Below are 15,779 nucleotides of genomic sequence, written 5' to 3' on the forward strand. Positions count from 1 at the left end.
TATTTATTTAAGAATAAAAAAATGAATTTAAAAATTGTGTATTTTCAAATATTATAAATATAATTGTAAAAATAAATAATCATTCCCTTGTTTTACTGAAAATGAAAAATCATGCTTCAACAGATCAGAAAATAAATAATCTGTCCTTATGCTCCACAAATATATAAAAAAAAACATCCAAAACAAATCCTCCTGCCCCCCCCCCCCCCCCCCCCCCCCTCAACCCCCAACCCCCCAGAATATCAAATGGTCGTCCCCTAATAAGCGGTTGCCGTTGGTTGTTGACTGTCATATTTGATTGTTTTTTGTTTTGTCATAAATCAGGCCGATGTTTTGTTTGAATTGTTTCACATCTTATCATAACGTGACCTTTTATAGCTTAATATATGGTATTTTAATAACTCAACTCATTGACGGCCGTACGGTAACAAAGTTGTTTAAATCATCGTCATGTGGACTCTGGTGCTTAGTTGTCTTATTAGCAATCATACAACATCTCTTTATTTTCAATAAATAGCTATTTACGGACTACAAGAATTTTAGATACGAACTTAAGAACTTTTTTTTTGCGAAAACCAGCAACAATGACGTCACAGGCAAATATTGTACACGAGCCTAAGTTTATGAATGATTTTTCATAATTATATATCTTGAAGTTTAAAAAAAATATATAAATAATGGTATCTTAGTCTTTTAGACTGGTAGATGTTGTCTCATTGGCAATAATACCACATCTCCCTTTTTTTATATCATACAAATGTTCCTTTTCAGTAAATTCACATGGCTGAACGCATCCAAAAACATACCTGGTCCTTTCAAAATGAATGGAATGGTTATAACAAAAAATAATTTGAATTATAAATATTTATTTGATCAGGGAGTGACAATACCACTTTGAGTGTTCCACCTAAAATCTTTCAACCCCACATCATGAGATCAAAATAAGGATTTCTGCGGATGAATTTCACTCTCCTAGTGTGGTAATGGTAATAAGCATTCTTACGACTTCTTATAACACTGACAAATGAGGCACCTCTTCTATCTAAGGAGTTAAAAATGTCTTTTGCATTTCTACGTTTGTTTCTGTATCCGACCCAAAAATTTCCAACACGTTTTGTCATGGCTATTGTTTTCATTTGCTTCTCAGCTCTTGCTAAATCCATGACTGAACGGCTCTTGTCCACACTTGCAACTACTATGTTTCTTCCATTTTTCCTAAATTTGATGTGTCCTCCACTAACCCCTACCCAATGATTGTTACCGCCATATATTGGATCATAGGCGACAACAATCCAGTCCCTCCAGTAGTATTTTCCGCCAAGGAGATTAAATAGTCCAGTGGCAAATTGGCGATTCGTCTGACCACTGTTTGTAGCAGCGTATGCGTCGATATCCTTTCCAGATTGGGGGTGATAATTTACATGTGCGCACTGGTAGTCAATTTGCTCGAACTTCCCTTTCACTTCCTTTATTCTCTTTTCCCAATTAGACTTCATAAAATTTGCATTGTGGGTAAATTGGTTAATTAGAAGATAGCCCAATTCTACTTTTACAGCTTACACCGAGAAGAAATACTTGAGTCTTTTTGCGGTCATTTTTGGTATAACGCAAAACGGAAGTACCAAGATCTTCTTGAAATGTACCTTGCTTTTGGACAATGGCTTGATACAATTTTGTGCCACTATTCTGATAATCACCATCATAATTCGCAATAAAAATTATCTTCCTATTTTGCACAGCAGCCTGCGGAACAGCATAAACATATTGAAACTCAAGTGACACTGCATCAATCCTTTGTTCTAGTTGCCCGAAGTTGACTTGAACAACATTCCACTGAATCAATCGTTCGATGTCGTTAAATCGATTATCCATTCTATCCAAACGATTGTCGATATGATTCATCATATTTTTCATGAAAGCCAACTCCTCAGACTCAGATGGAATGAACGCCATGACGACCCCTATGAATGGACCTAATGCGCCAAGGTAGGGACCAATACTTTTTCCGATCTTTGTTAAAGAATTTCTAAATTCCTTCTTTTCAAGCAGTTCCGCTATCCCTTTTCCAAGTTCAAGGCCAGCAGTAACTTGTTGTTTTTGATCCGGAGAAAGGCCGTGAATAGGCGAGAAAAGAATGACCAAAAGAGTCGCCAAGAAGGACCATTTAGATGCTAACACTGAAATGATAAAATGAAATGACAATTAAAATAATAAAATACAAATTGCGTATAAAATTTAAAATAAATAAAAGATTGAGAAACCTTAAAACATAAGCTTTTATCCTGCAATCAGCCAACTATTGTACAAATAACAGACACACAAATAAATGGTTGCTTTATTTGTACTTGTACAAATGAAGTTTCCTGTTACTCCGCTTCTATATTGAGCAAATGGTAAATTAAATGTGAAAATTTCTTTTTGTGCGCCAGTTCATTTTGGGGTCCTATTCGTGGTCCGCGTTTTGACAGTCGATTTCATTGATAAGCAACAAAACCTTAAAGTGTCGGGTGAAAATTGCAGGATACAAAATATTTGTGATCTTTAGTTGGAAACTTCTATGTAATTTGGTATCTGGTGGAGTGTTGTCTCATGGGCAATTGTACCACATCTTACTTTTATATTGTCGGAAATACAAAATGTATTTGTACTCGCTAGAAAAAACTAGAGGCCCTAAAGAGCCTGTGTCGCTCACCTAGGTCTATGTGCAACTTCAACATTGTAGACTAGTAACTGTTTACATTTTCTCTCTATCTTATTTCCTTTTTGCACAAAACACAAAAGAGGGTAAAAAATCGTCATTTAAGGGCAATCATTCCTATCTACTAACTATTTGGCAGAATTTGACCTGATTGTAGAATTTGTCTTGCTGATCATTTTTGTGATTTAAAGTTTCTATCTATCTTTTATAGTTTAAGATAATAGACAAAAAAAACCCCAAAAATTGGTAGAAATCGTCATTAAAGAGCAATAACTGAAATAACCAGTCGACTGAAGATTTCGACTATTAGACTTATTTGTACATCTTGTCTTGCTGATCACTTATAAGGTTTAAAGTTTCTATCGTAGTTTTTAAGATTTTAAGCGAAAACGAAAAAAAATGGTAAAAATTGCCATTAACGGACGACAGACGACGGACGCCAAGTGATGGGAAACGCTCACATGGTCCTTCGGGCAAGGTGAGCTAAAAAGAGAAAAGCTCGGCGAGCCTTGCCTTTCGTCCTGTTTCTAAAGCTCCGACGGTAAAAATAAATGTTATATTTTTCTACAATGATACAGTACTTGTATCGTATATTTATAAAGCAAGTGTGAAAGACCACTTTTACCTGGAAATGGCCAAAGGTAAACAATCAACAATCAATTTTGTGATTTATTGACCCTATAGTTAGTTTTTCAACACATTTTATACTAACCATACCAATGTTCCTAACATGTCATAAGAGCTCCAATTCATTTTGAAAGCCTAAAATGTACGCCTTTATTAGGTGAGGCTACAATACCTCTGCAATCTATTGTCTCGACTTTCTAAATTGTTTTAAAAAATCAGGTGATGTGTTGTGATTGCAAGTGACAGTATAATTGACTACATCTTTTGGCTAATAGTGGCGTGAATTCGGATATTTTCGTCCAAATCGGCAGGGCTGGTGAAAAACCTCGACAAATTGTACTATCCAGTGAATAACCCTATTATTCACCGCCAGTGAATAGCCCACAGGCCAAATTGAATGTCATTATGTATTCGGTATAATAAAACAGTTACGGCCCTATGAGTCGGGGGGTTTGGGGGGGGGGGGGGGTATCCAAAATTGCCAACCCTGCTAAGGGTTATTCCCCTAGGGCAAAAGACCTCGGGGAAGTAACCTTAAGCAGGGTTGACCAATTTTAAATATGCCCCTTCTCAGAGGGTCGTAACTATTTAATACTATGATATACTCGTAAATTATGATTGAATATTACTAAAAGTTTTACGAGCTAGACATGAGGGTCATTTCTGTATTTTTTAATATTCTAGGCCATTTTTCTGTAATTTTTATGATTTTTGCCCATTATTCTCTATTCTTCATATTTAGCACCTCATTATTCTCTATTCTTTATTTTTTTGGTCCATTTATCTCTATTTTATATTCTTTGCCCATTATTCTCTATTCTGTAATCCCCCAATCAAACCCTCAGACATGCATCTACTTTGAAATCGACATATTCATATGCCAAATTCCGCTATATGACATATTATAATTGATTTCACGTGGAATATTACTGTTCAATTGCCTAAGTTTTTCAAAATTCTAATAACATATTTGTTATCTAAAAAATTTGTAAATACAATTAAAAGCCGTTGAAAAAAAACTCAAATGTAAGCACATGACCACAGTTTATAGCAAGAAGCGCTTCCGCGCTTGATGCAAAATGTGATTGTCACTTGCATTTTGTATAGTTTCCTAAAACAGCATTTAACTCTAAAACTGATTTCCCAGACACAAATATCACAGAAAAACCTCAGATTTTAGTGTGAAGACGTCATAAACTGATTGAAAAAAGCATGATATAAAAATAAAATTGCATAGTATCGACAGGATGTCTGGTGATGTGTTCTTAACTGTATAGTAAATACATATTCGGTTATGTTTTTTAATCTATGAATAACATTATCTATGTATGTACGAATAAAACCAGTTACAACATCTTAAATAAAGGATTGATTGATTGTTGGTTGCTTAACGTCCAGTAACAAATATTTCATGCATGTTCAGGACGAGAACAAATTAACATCAAATACAATAGGTAGGTCATGTAATAGAGGCCGTCCGGGATGAAGGTCGGGGAAATTTGGACTGCAACGGGAAAATGAGGGTATATTGGATAGGGACAGAAATTTAGCCTTGCAACAGGCTACCTATGGACCCCTCAAAGAGTTGTTGCAAGGATTCTTAACGTGCAAAGAGCGTGGCACTGTCTTCACACGAGGCATCGGATTTAACGTCCCCGTTCTGACCGGACGTGGCTGCGAATATTGTGTCTCGAGAGTTGTATTTATTGTTATTTCTGTGCCAGTTCAAATTTCCCGCCCTTCACCGTAGACAAACTACTATGCATTTTTTTTGCATTGAATAGTGTTCCATTACGAAACATTCTTGAGGGGTGTGTGTGTGTGTGTGTGTGTGTATGGGGGGGGGGGGGGGGGGGGGGAGAGAGATAGAAAATCTTGTTCGATGTAAAAAAAATCAAATAAAACAAATCGTAATATCAATGAACTTGAAATTTCCCTTTAGATTTTAATAAAATGCAGACAACGAACTTACAAAACATATATATGTGTGGGGAGGGGGGCTTCATTTTCTTTACGGGCCTAAACCATATTGGGTTGATACTTAACATACCTTTCGTTATCAAATGCTTCCACATTTCTAGAAATATTCCAACATCTAGATGCATACATACCTTCCAAATAACATTTCTTTAGCAGGGGCGGATTCAGGCGGGGGCGTGGCGGGCGTGAGCCCCCCCCCCACCCCCCCCCCCCCGGCCCAGATTTGCAAAGCATGGGTTGTCCTCAGCTTAATAAAGAATATTTCGATAATTTTACCTCAAAATATTTTTATTTAAGTTTGCGCCCCTCCTAACCTAAAATCCTGGATCCGCCCCTGTTTAGGGATGGAAAGTCTTTTATCTACCGCCTTTTCAAGACTGTTTGGGAATGGAACACTATTCGATACCATAAAAGCTCTAGATCTTGTCGTAAACGTCACTAAATATTTATAAGTGCTGCTTTTCGTGCTTTAGAATTCGCAAAAGGTGTGCTATATATATTACGAGTGCATTTCTTTCTAGCACAAACCGGATGCAAACGACTAAGCGCACACATGTTTTGATCATTTGTTTCAAACATACGTTTGCAAAGTTTACATAAACTTTGACAAACTATGCACTCGCTAAAAATGCGTCTGCAGTTTGTCGTTTGTCGTTTGTTAGTACAAACGCTACATTTGTTTCTAACTTCAACCTTTAATATATTAAAATAAATCGGGTCCAGGACCAATCCAGTATATCTTATTATAATCCTTCGTAATTAATCCATTTTCCATGTGCATATATTTAGAGTAATTTAGAGCTGGTATAACTCTGTGAATGAAACATATTTTTTCTTGTGGAATACATTTTTCATAATTCATACATTGTACTTGCATGCTTGTAGTATGAGACTTATGTGTGTATTTTAAGAATAGAAATTCATATCTGGTATGTGTTTTATTACCAGTATTACAAAGAGGTGTTTCGGTTATGGTCATGTAGACCTAGGCCTATCCTCATCAACACTGTGTATCATCGCCACCGGAAATTGGGTACTAACGAAGCGGAGAGAAATGGAAAAAAAAGTAAACAAGGTAAGAATTCATTCAATTTAAAGCATTTCTACTGATTTGACGTGGGTACCGCTTAAGAAATAATTTTCTGATATATAATTCTTTAAATTATTAGGCCGATAAGTACAAAATTAAGACAATATTTTGTGTTATACTCAAGAACTTGCCACTTAGTACCTGAAAATTTCGAGGTCGATCGTCCTCTGTCGCCCCATTGGCAAGATATTCAACTGTTTTTCATTATTTTTCCAGACACTTTTTAAGATTATTATAGTGTGGCATCATATTTACTGAAATTTGTTGTCAAAATGAACGTTTTTAAAGAATATAGACCATAAAAAATAAAGTCTAGGGTACGGCAACTTGCTCATGTTGACAAATTTAATGTATGGCAACTTGTTTTCAACTGTATGGCAACTTGCTAATTTCAAAATATTTATTTGCCGTCTTTTTAAAGAAAATAAAGTATTAGGTTCAAATATCTAATTATGCATTTGATAAAAATACAATTCGCTTGACACCATTTAAGATGTATACACAATATAAGGCTTGAACACAGTCCTATTACATCTTTTACATACCTGATGTACACAATATGAATACGGCATATACAAAAGCTGGCAAATGTTGTAACTTTCGGAAAGGCATGTCACTGTTTTACTGACCTGTTGTTCTGTCCTGATGTAGCGTTAAATGTTACCCATGTCCGTCCGACCCGTCTCTCCCGTCCGTCCAGAAAGTCCCAATAATTGTTTTCCGTTCTCTAACTTTAGTATGCCTTAACCAAATGTTTTAAAACTTACACGAAATGCTTATCACCACAAAACACAGATCAAGTTATAAATTGGGTAGCGTCACTGTTACCGTTCTTGAGTTATGCCCTTTTATAAATGAAAAAAAGCTTAAGCTGTCGTTTTTGTTCTCAAACTTTAGATTGCCTCAACCAAATGTTTTAACCATACAACATTAGTCAGCATGTGCATATAAGTGATGAACATTTCGGGGATGGGTTGTGGGTGGAGGGAAGGAAGGAGATAATGGCAGGAGAATTTTTCCGCATTGAATATTTAGAACCATTAAGTGAATGAATTCTCTTTCAACTTTCAGATAATTTAAATATGAAATATAAATGAATTATCATTCTCTGCAAAAAAAAAGGTTGTATTGCTACACCACGGCACCATGTTAAGGGAGGTTTGAGTGCTCACAAACATATGTTTGAGCCCGCCTCAATATATATGTGTCTGTCCCTGGTCAGGAACATGTAATATAGCGGCTGTCGTAAGTTGCTGCCTGACATATTTGTTTATGATTTTGTCATAAATCAGGCAATTTTGATACGGTATGGGTTTTGTTCATTGTGAAGTGTATAGTAACCAATAGTTGGTCAAATCTATTTCATTTGGACTTTGTTTGAAAGTCCTCTCAGTGAAAACCATTCCACGTCTCCTTTTTCAATTAATGTTATTGTCTTATTTGTAAAAGGCAGATACAGCCAATATATTAGAATAAAGAACATTAATTTTCTAAAAAAAAACTTCATCTCTATATAGTAAGAAATGAACAAGCTCGGTGGCTAACACTGTTTAAATTTAAAAAAATATATTAACCTTAGATTAATCATTTTTGGAACGAATGAAAGAAGAATCCGATACAAGGGATACAAATCCGGCTGTGGCTACGGCATAAACTATTTATATAAACTTTCTACTTGAGAATAAAGATGACCTTGTATGAAGTTTTTTTGTTGTTGTCATCTTAATATTATATACTTATTAATACAATTCACAAAAGCTAGCATCTTCGACTTGTAAGTTTAAAGAATTATAATGAAATAACATCTAATAAGGACAGGTTGAAATATTTTTGAATCCTGATGGTGCATACTCATAAATTCTTTTGGAAAAATCCACGTAAATTTAAATGTTGATTTGATAGCGTTCATTTATTTATTTGCCCTCGTAAACAGTTTTGTGAAAATACCGAAATCGGTAAATTCTTATCGTGAAGCAATAAGTCGGGTACACCTTTTCACATTCAGGCGTGCTGAAGTTGCACTTTTTTCTTCTTATTAAGAAAAATGATTTTAATTTAAGCATCTATCTAAAGATTAGATTATTTACACACACACAAAAATAGGGCTTACTGTTGATTTTGAAACTCTATGAATTCACATTTATATTCAACCAAACAGATAATCCGACATCCATACCTTTATAAGTTTCAAAATAGAGAAGGTGTGTTTGAAAACAAATAATCACGTACTGCTATATCTTTTAAGGCAAATGCAAGTCTTACTTGTATTAATTATATAATTTTAATTGGCACAATATCACATTAAAATTTACTGAGAAATATTATACATAGTAATCATGAAAATGTACTACTGTAACAATGAAAATTAGGACGAATACACTCCTTTTCACTACCCCTCCATCTACTCATTTAAGTTTAGGCCAAACAGCCTTAGCAACAGTCTTTTATTATTTTGTCCCTGTAAATAAAAAGATTGATTGCATTTACTTAAACTAAAAAAAAACACAATCTTATTTTCAATAAGAAACAAGAAAATTAATTCGAAACACAATTCCTGATTTATTTCTCCTATTTTTCAATGAAAACAAAGTATTTTCTTCACTCTTCTTTTAACAAATTATTCATTTCAGAAATTTAAAAAATAAACAATAAACAATGTTGAAGACCGCACCTTGACCTATAATGGTTTACTTTTATAAATTGTGACTTGGATGGAGAGTTGTCTTATTGGCACTCATACCACATCTTCCTATATCTATTTAACCCAGCACATTCTTTATGTGTCTGTCCGAAGACACGAGCCTGTAGTTTGGTGGTTGTCGTTGGTTCATCTCTATCATATTTGTTATTTTTCGTAAATTGTTTTGTTATGAGTTAGGCCGTTAGTTTTCTTGTTGAATCCTCCCACAATTTTTCATGTCGGGGCTTTTTATAGCGATTTTTCGTTGTTGAAGGCCAAACGATAGCATATAATTGCTTACATACACTTTATTTGACCCTGGTGGATAGTTATCTTATTTGCAATCATACAACATCTCCACTATTTATATTTAAAATATAAAAAAAAAACCAGCACCAACAAAAGATGAATGGTCCGATTTTTTTTTATTGAACTTACAAAATTTCACCCTGACAACAAATAAGACAACAGTCGTTAGTATTATAACGATATATGAATGTATTTAGGATAATATGGTTGAAAAAAACCTTTTTGTCTTTAAAAACACAAAGTCAAATAGAGGTACGCAACGACGACTTCTGAACGAAATTAACGGCATATATTTTATAATATTTGATAAGTAGTTTATTTTGCATATTTGTAAGCCGGTAAAGCTTTGATACAGCCAAAATTTCGTCACTTGATATTATCTAAACAGTGATTAATTTCATCTTTAAATTACAATATATTGCAAGACGCCGTACAGACAAAAGTTGTTATTTTGCAATTCGCCGTACAACGTCCTGCAATTCGCCGTACAATAAACAAACAATGTTTTGGTCCATATTCTTTAAAAACATCTTTATGACAACAGATTTCAGTCAATATGATGTCACACTATCATAATCTAAAAACGTGTCTGGAAAAATAATGAAAAACAGTTGAATATCTTGCCAATGGGGCGACAGAGGACAATCGACCTCGAAATTTTCAGGTACTAAGTGGCAAGCTTTGGAGTATAACACAAAATATTGTCTTAATTTTGTACTTATCGGCATAATAATTTAAAGAATTATATATCAGAAAATCATTTCTTAAGTGGTACCCTCGTCAAATCAGTAGAAATGCTCTAAATTGAATGAATACTTACCTTGTTTACTTTTTTTTTCTATTTCTCTCCGCTTCGTTAGTACCCAATTTCCGGTGGCGATGATACACAGTGATCAAGTATCCCCTATATTTTACCTTTCTTGTAATATTTTAGAATGGCTCGAATTTGATTTCACTTATGGGGATACATCTGTTTACCAACAACACGTGCATGCATTATTGAAAGTTCAAAACAGGGTCAGAAAACACGGATTAAACGATGCATTTGTTTCTTCTTTTGTAGCGTTTAGCAAACGATAACAAACGCCACACAACGTTTACAAAATTTCGGTTTACTATTAAAATTTAAAATCTAAGTTATACAGAAAGGTTCACGACTGATAAGAGTATTTTTTTCGTAAGATTTTTTTAGGACTTACCCACTTGAATCTTAACCATTCTGTTTTCTGTTTGCTTACACCACTTCAAATTTCAAACGTTCGTTGGTTCGTTTGCAATTAAAGCGTCGTACCCAAATCAAATGGTTTTCCAATGTGAGATTCAATGTTATATAAAAAATAAACAAAAGAAATCTTTTCCCGCTTTTGAAATTCGTGCAATATAAGTTTCAACTTTAAACCCGTTATATAACATAAGTTTAAGGTTTAATTCGGGCCAATGGTAAATGTCTATTATTACATCCCAACTCCTTTGTTCTAACAAAGAAATTTAAGGTAGGGTGATCTGGTAGGGGCGATCTGTAATAGTTATACACCGAGGGATAGGTGTGTCTGGATAAGAAACCCCGTCAGCCGGAGGGGTTTCTTATCCAGACACGCCGTATCCTCAGGTGTATAACTAACTTACACCCCATTCTAAACCCAATATTTTTTAACATTGATTATTAAATGAAAAAAAAAACCGATAGCATATTTATTGACAATATCAAACCATGATTAATAAGAATTTTTTTTTATTACATGATACCCCACTAGTAACCTTTTTTATGGTATCTTTGTTCAAACTTTGACAAGTGAGTATATTTTACAAATGTCAAAGTTGTTTTGCATATTCCCGTTAAATCCATGTGCTAAAATGGATCAGCGGGTCAAGGTTGACCGTTTCGTGTATTCTTATTTCAAACAAAAAAAAACGTCATGCTCCTTGTATGCAGTTGTCAATATGGACGGGTATAAGATGGTCGACGTTTTGTGTCGAGCGTTGGATTTGGTAAAATCTAAAAGATTTATCAGAATATGTTTATATATATATATAGGTGGTACATTATCTTCAGACATAATCACAGTTTTTCAATTCATGACATTGTCCTAAACATGCATGAAATATTTGCCACTGGACATTAAGCAACCAATAATCAATAAATCAATCAATTCATGACGAAATAGATCACCTTCCTTCAGAAAGTTTAAAAAATTATCACCAAGTTGCTTTTATTTTCCTTCACAAGGTTGCATAGTACACACTTTTCTGTGTACAAAGTAATTGCATGGATGATACATTATCATAATTTTAAGATATCGTTGTACTCTAATCAAGGTATAAAGAACCATATGTATTACCCTTTATTTAAATGATAAAATTTGCAATTGTCAAAAACATTTTTTAGATCCAAAGATTTTAATAGCAGGATATTTAAAAATCAACGTGAAAACTATTTAATTTAATTTGGAACACAGCATTTTATTTCAAAATAGCCAGTGGCAATTTTTGTTTTAAATATCTTGATTACGATACAATGAAATCTTACCCTTGTGGTCATTCATGCGTAGTTACTTAGTACACAGGAAAAGTATGTACTATGAAAATTAGAAGGCAAATATAAGCAATTTGATTGGACGAGAAGCTGTTAGTATGTGCTAATAATCTGCACAAATTATGCACTTACAGTCATTTCCATTCCATGACTTTAAAATATTTTTGAACTGACTAAAATTAGCAATTTTTCTAAAATCATCAGGTAGATCATTCCATAAAACAGCAGCTGGATATTTAAAAGAGTTCTTACCATAGGTTGATGTTCGAACCCTAGGTATATCTACAATATTAGAATATCTAAAATTATATTTACAATCTTTCAATACAACTAAATCATGTAAACATGGTGGTGACAATTTATATAAATTTTTTTCTAATTTAGTGGTATTATTTTTGTTGCAAAAATGCCATGCCAAAGGACAAAAATTAAAATTAGATAAAATAAATGTGTGGAAAATGGTCAATTTATTTAATTTACACTGTGTATCATCGCCACCGGAAATTGGGTACTAACGAAGCGGAGAGAAATGGAAAAAAAAAGTAAACAAGGTAAGAATTCATTCAATTTAAAGCATATCTACTGATTTGACGAGGGTACCGCTTAAGAAATGATTTTCTGATATATAATTCTTTAAATTATTAGGCCGATAAGTACAAAATTAAGACAATATTTTGTGTTATACTCCAAATCTTGCCACTTAGTACCTGAAAATTTCGAGGTCGATTGTCCTCTGTCGCCCCATTGGCAAGATATTCAACTGTTTTTCATTATTTTTCTATACACGTTTTTAGATTATGATAGTGTGACATCATATTGACAGAAATCTGTTGTCATAAAGATATTTTTTAAAGAATATGGACCAAAACATTGTTTGTTTATTGTACGGCGAATTGCAAAATAACAACTTTTGTCTGTACGGCGTCTTGCAATATATTGTAATTTAAAGATGAAATTAATCACTGTTAAGATAATATCAAGTGACGAAATTTTGGCTGTATCAAAGCTTTACCGGCTTACAAATATACAAAATAAACTACTTATCAAATATTATAAAATATATGCCATAAATTTTTCTTTCAGAAGTCGTCGTTGCGTACCTCTATTTGACTTTGTGTTTTTAAAGACAAAAAGGTTTTTTTTCAACCATATTATCCTAAATACATTCATATATCGTTATAATACTAACGACTGTTGTCTTATTTGTTGTCAGGGTGAAATTTTGTAAGTTCAATAAAAAAAAAACGATCATTCATCTTTTGTTGGCGCTGTTTTTTTTAAATATAAACAGTGGAGATGTTGTTTGATGGCAAATAAGATAACTATCCACCAGGGTCAAATAAAGTGTATGTAAGCAATTATATGCTATCGTTTGGCCTTTAACAACGAAAAATCGTACCTTACAGTCGGCTATAAAAAGCCCCGACATGAAAATTGTGGAAGGATTCAACAAGAAAACTAACGGCCTAACTCATAACAGAACAATTAACGAAAAATAACAAATATGATAGAGATGAACCAACGACAACCACCAAACTACAGGCTCGTGGCTTCGGACAGACACATAAAGAATGTGCTGGGTTGAATAGATATAGGAAGATGTGGTATGAGTGCCAATGAGACAACTCTCCATCCAAGTCACAATTTATAAAAGTAAACCATTATAGGTCAAGGTACGGTCTTCAACATTGTTTATTGTTTATTTTTTAAATTTCTGAAATGAATAATTTGTTAAAAGAAAAGTGAAGAAAATACTTTGTTTTCATTGAAAATTAGGAGAAATAAATCATGAATTGTGTTTCGAATTAATTTTCTTGTTTCTTATTGAAAATAAGATTGTATTTTTTTTTTTAGTTTAAGTAAATTCAATCAATCTTTTTATTTAGAGGGAAAGAATAATAAAAGACTGTTTCTAAGGCTGTTTGGCCTAAACTTAAATGAGTAGATAGAGGGGTAGTGAAAAGGAGTGTATTCGTCCGGATTTTCATTGTTACAGTAGTACATTTTCATGATTACTATGTATAATATTTCTCAGTAAATTTTAATGTGTTATTGTGCCAATTAAAATTATATAATTAATACAAGTAAGACTTGCATTTGCCTTAAAAGATATAGCAGTACGTGATTATTTGTTTTCAAACACACCTTCTACGTTTTTAAACTTATAAAGGTATGGATCTCGGCCAATCTGTTTGGTTGAATATAAATGTGAATTCATAGAGTTTCAAAATCAACAGTAAGCCCTATTTTGTGTGTGTGTAAATAATCTAATCTTTAGATAGATGCTAAAATTAAAATCATTTTTCTTAATACGAAGAAAAAAGTGCAACTTAAGCACGCCTGAATGTAAAAAGGTGTACCCGACTTATTCGTTCACGATAAGTATTTACCGATTTCGGTATTTTAACAAAACTGTTTACGAGGGCAAATAAATAAATGAACGCTATCAAATCAACATTTAAATTTACGTGGATTTTTCCAAAAGAATTTATGAGTATGCACCATCAGGATTCAAAAATATTTCAACCTGTCCTTATTAGATGTTATTTCATTATAATTCTTTACAAGTTGAAGATGCTAGCTTTTGTGAATTGTATTAATAAGTATATAATATTAAGATGACACCAAAAAAACTTCGTACAAGGTCATCTTTATTCTCAAGTAGAAAGTTTATATAAATAGTTTATGCCGTAGCCACTGCCGGATTTGTATCCCTTGTATCGGATTCTTCTTTCATTCTTTCCAAAAATGATTAATCTAAGGTTAATATTTTTTTTTAAATTTAAACAGTGTTAGCCACCGAGCTTGTTCATTTCTTACTATATAGAGATGAAGTTTTTTTTTGAAAATTAATGTTCTTTATTCTAATATATTGGCTGTATCTGCCTTTTACAAATAAGACAATAACACTAATTGAAAAAGGAGACGTGGAATGGTTTTCACTGAGAGGACTTTCAAACAAAGTCCAAATGAAATAGATTTGACCAACTATTGGTTACTATACACTTTACAATGAACAAAACCCATACCGTATCAAAATTGCCTGATTTATGACAAAATCATAAACAAATATGTCAGGCAGCAACTTACGACAGCCGCTATATTACATGTTCCTGACCAGGATATTGAGGCGGGCTTAAACATGTTTGTGAGCACTCAAACCTCCCTTAAAATGGTGCCGTTGTGTAGCAATACAACATTTTTTTTTGTGCAGAGAATGATAATTCATTTATATTTCATTTTATCTGAAAGTTGAAAGAGAATTCATTCACTTAATGGTTCTAAATATTCAATGCAGAAAAATTCTCCTGCCATTACCTCCTCCCTTCCCTCCACCCACAACCCATCCCCGAAATGTTCATCACTTATAAGCAAATGCTGACTAATGTTGTATGGTTGAAACATTTGGTTGAGGTAATCTAAATTTTGAGAACAGAAACGACAGCTTTAGCTTTTTTTCATTTATAAAAGGGCATAACTCAAGAACGGTAACAGTGACGCTACCCAATTTATAACTTGATCTGTGTTTTGTGGTGATAAGCATTTCGTGTAAGTTTTAAAACATTTGGTTAAGGTATACTAAAGTTAGAGAACGGAAACCAATTATTGGGACTTTCTGGACGGACGGGAGAGACGGGTCGGACGGACATGGGTAACATTTAACGCTACGTCAGGGCAGAACAACAGGTCAGTAAAACAGTGACATGCCTTTCCGAAAGTTACAACATTTGCCAGCTTTTGTATATGCCGTATTCATATTGTATACATCAGGTATGTAAAAGATGTAATAGGACTGTGTTCAAGCCTTATATTGTGTATACATCTTAAATGGTGTCAAGCGAATTGTATTTTTATCAAATGC

General features: G+C 33.4%; 1 pseudogene; it reads right to left on the reverse strand.

Moving 5' to 3' along the window:
* Window positions 1–849: 849 nt before the first annotated feature.
* On the reverse strand, window positions 850–10,702 carry LOC127701504 (uncharacterized; annotated as a pseudogene).
* Window positions 10,703–15,779: the final 5,077 nt, after the last annotated feature.

This window comes from Mytilus californianus, unplaced genomic scaffold (genome assembly GCF_021869535.1).
Source record: "Mytilus californianus isolate M0D057914Y unplaced genomic scaffold, xbMytCali1.0.p SCAF_5, whole genome shotgun sequence".
In the NCBI taxonomy this organism is placed as follows: Eukaryota; Metazoa; Mollusca; class Bivalvia; order Mytilida; family Mytilidae; genus Mytilus; species Mytilus californianus.